The sequence below is a fragment of the Cebus imitator genome, unplaced genomic scaffold (assembly GCF_001604975.1).
Source record: "Cebus imitator isolate Cc_AM_T3 unplaced genomic scaffold, Cebus_imitator-1.0 Scaffold654, whole genome shotgun sequence".
In the NCBI taxonomy this organism is placed as follows: domain Eukaryota; kingdom Metazoa; phylum Chordata; class Mammalia; order Primates; family Cebidae; genus Cebus; species Cebus imitator.
Window position 1 is genome coordinate 74,313 of NW_016107969.1, and position 3,244 is coordinate 77,556.

The 3,244-nt window shown below is 54.2% G+C and overlaps 1 pseudogene across 1 annotated transcript in view; it reads left to right on the top strand.

The window, feature by feature from the left end:
- Positions 1 to 1,350: 1,350 nt before the first annotated feature.
- The window catches only part of LOC108295651, an 18,191-nt pseudogene continuing 16,297 nt past the window's right edge, over positions 1,351 to 3,244 (top strand). The window contains exon 1 of the transcript XR_005198225.1: positions 1,351 to 1,396. The product of XR_005198225.1 is annotated as a zinc finger protein 765-like (transcript). The remainder of the gene's footprint in view (positions 1,397 to 3,244) is intronic.

Consider the following 3,244-nt stretch of genomic DNA (forward strand, 5'->3'; position numbering starts at 1 on the left):
AGTAAGCCGAGATTGTGCCACTGCACTCCAGCCTGGGTAACAAGAGCGAAACTCCGTCTCAAAAAATAAAAAAAAAAAAACATACAAAACATTAGCCAGGCAAGGTGGCGCATGCCTGTAATCCCAGCTACTCGGAAGGCTGAGAGGCAGGAGGATTGCTTGAACCTGGGAGGTGGAGGTTGCAGTGAGCAGAGATCACACCATTGCATTCCAGCCTGGGTGACAGAACGAGACTCTGTCTCAAAAACAAAAAAAGTGAAGTAAAGAGGATTTGTTGCGCCAGGCATAGTGGCTCTGGCCTATAATCCCAGAACTTTGGGAGGCCTAGGTAGGCGGATCACTTGAAGTCAGGAGTTGGAGACCAGCGTGGCCAACATGGTGAAACCCTGTATCTAACAAAAATACAAAACAGCAGGGCATGGTGGCGCAAGCCTGTAATGCCAGTTACTCCAAAGGCCGAGGCAGGAGAATTGCTTCAACCCAGAAGGTAGAGCCCGCAGTGAGCCAAGATTTACCCACTACATTCCAGCCTAGGCAACAGAGGAATATTCTATCTCAAAAAATAAAAAAGTAATTAAAAAAGGAAATCAATAAATCTCTTCCACGAATGTGCTGGGACAAATAACAATATCCACATGGAACGGAAAAACTTTGAATCCCTATGTCATACCATCAAAAATTTTATTTTAAAATGTTAAGAACAATAACAATGAAGACAGACACAGAAAAGGGAGCCCTGCAGCAAGAGGTGTTACTTTGTCGCCCAGGCTGGCCTCAAACCCCAGGCTCAGCGATCCTCCCGCAGCTGCTTCCTGAGCAGCTGGGACCTCCGTCTCCCACCCTCGCGCCCTCACGTCTGCCCTGTTCAGGCAGCAGGTGGTGACCCCACTCCTCCCTGGCCTGAGCACTTAACTTAGTCCCGCATCACAGCCGGCGGCGTCAGGGAAGTCTCTGCTGCTAAGCACAGTCTGGACTGTCCCTCCCGAGTAAATGGAGAGTAGAAAGGGAGAGGATTTCTGTTCTGTTCTGTAGGCGTCAGCATGAAATCGTACGTTCGGCCCAAGCAAGGGCTTTGCATTTCACATTCTGGTTTGCATCGCCGTTCCAGACAATTCCAGGGCTTTTGACCCATGCCTCAGCCTTCCTGGCCCGACCCGCCTCCAAAACCCAAAAACAGGCGCTGGGAGCGAGGCTGAGAGACGCGCAGGTGCAGGCCCGCCCCGCCCTCTGCTGGTTCTGAAGGGCAAGGTCTCTTCGCCTCGCGCCCCGCCCCTTCCTCGCCCAGGCCCCGCCCACCTCCGCGCAGGTCCCGCCCAGGCCTGGCTTCTGTCCTGCGCGCGCAGACTCGCGCAAACCCGGAAGCGGATCGCGTGGAATGAGGGTCCCTCCGCGGCGCGTGAGTTTCGCTCTGTCTTCCACTAAGTCTGCGCGTCCCAGGTCCCTGACGCTTCTGGACCTGGGACGTGGAGTCCCGACAGACCTGGAAATTCTCGCCGGTCTTCCTTTACCCAGAGTAAATTGAGACGTCCCCTTGAGTGTCCGGGGGTCGCTTCCTTGTGGGTTTAAGGTCACGCTGAGGCTGGTCCCGTCCTGGTTTTTCCGTTGCAGGACGTTGTGTACACTTCGGGTTGCGTAGTGTTTCGGCTCGCGTAGAGTTTCGGCTCAAAACCTTTTTCTGACTCCCACCGCCCCGCGCTTTTTGAAGGCCTCACCCGGGAGGAGGATTCCCGCCCTGGGCACCTCCCGCCCTCGCCCTGGTCGGACCCCTGAGCGCAGCGCTGCAGCCCCAGTCCAGGGAAAGACGTCCTCTGCCTGGTCGCGGTATTCTGCAGACACCACTTTTGTCTTAAGGTGCTGTCGTTCGAGGCCCTGCTACTTCCCATGTCTCCCCTCCGCAGTCACTACTTCCCCTGAGCTCGCGTTGAGGAGGTGCCCAGGGCCTGTCCTGTGACACGGGCTGTTCTTACCTGCCCAGCTGCGGCCCCTGGAAAATGCGCACCTCTGGGATGCAGGCGTGTTACTCCAAACCCTCCTGTGATTGTGTGGGCTAAAGATGCCTGGAGACAGAGAGCAGTAGAAAACCTGAGAAAGAGAAAAGAATGAGAAACACCCATAACAGATGGCAAAGTAGAGGATGGGTGAGGGATTTGCCAAGAGACAGCAAAAGTGAAAAAAAAAAGTAAAATAAAACGTAGGAGGAGAAAAGCAACTGGAGAAATGTAGAGAAAAGCGAGATGTACAGAGAGATGAAGGACAGCAAGGTAGGGATGGGGCAGCAAAGAGGGAGGCCCATGAGAGTGAGGGAGACGAGGAGGGATTTGGAGCCCAGGCAGACAGAACAGAGGGTGCTGGTGGCAAGGAGAACAGAGGGAACCACAGGAGGGAGGACACCTGGGGATGTGGGGTGCCAGAGGGCGGGTGCGGGGGTATAATAGGGAAGAGAGAATTTAACAGGGAGAGTAGAGGAGGCGCAGAGAGGGGAGAAGAGGTAGAAATATAGAGAGATTGAGGACGACTGGGGAGAAGGAGCAACAAGAGGTTAAATAAGTTGGGAGGATGGAGCAGAAGAGGTGGAAAAGGAGGAATAGAGGGGAGAAGGGGATAAGCAGCAGGAGAGGAGAGGGGGACAAAGTGAGGAGCAGAATCCCAGGGAAAAAGAAAAGAAGAGCTAGAGAGAGAAGGGGAGAATGAGAGAGATGTGCAGAGTTAGGGAGGGAAGCAGAGTAATGAATAAAGAGGGCTGGGTGCAGTGGCTCCTGCCTGTAATCCCCGCACTTTAGGAGACTGAGGCAAGGGGACTGATGGAGTGCAGGAGTTCCAGACCCGCCTGGGCAGCATAGTGAGACCCCATCTCTGACATACACACACACATTAACTGGGCATGGTGGTGTGCACCTGTATTCCCTGTTACTCTGGAGTCCGAGGCAGAGAATCACTTGCGCCCAGGAGGTCTAGGCTGCAGTGAGCCAAGATCATGCCTCTACACTCCAACCTGGTCAACAGAGCCAGACCCTGTCTCAGAAGAAAAAAAAAGGGGTAAATTAGTAGAGACAGGGTTTCTCCATGTTGGTCAGGCTGGTCTCAAAGGCTTGACCTCAGGTGATCCGCCCGCCTTGGCCTCCCAAAGTACTGGGATTGCAGCCATGAGCCACCACACCCAATCCATAGTACTTTTTAAGAGTCATCAGAGCCAGGCTCGGTGGCTCATGCCTGTAATCCCAGCATTCTGGGAGGCCAAGGCAGG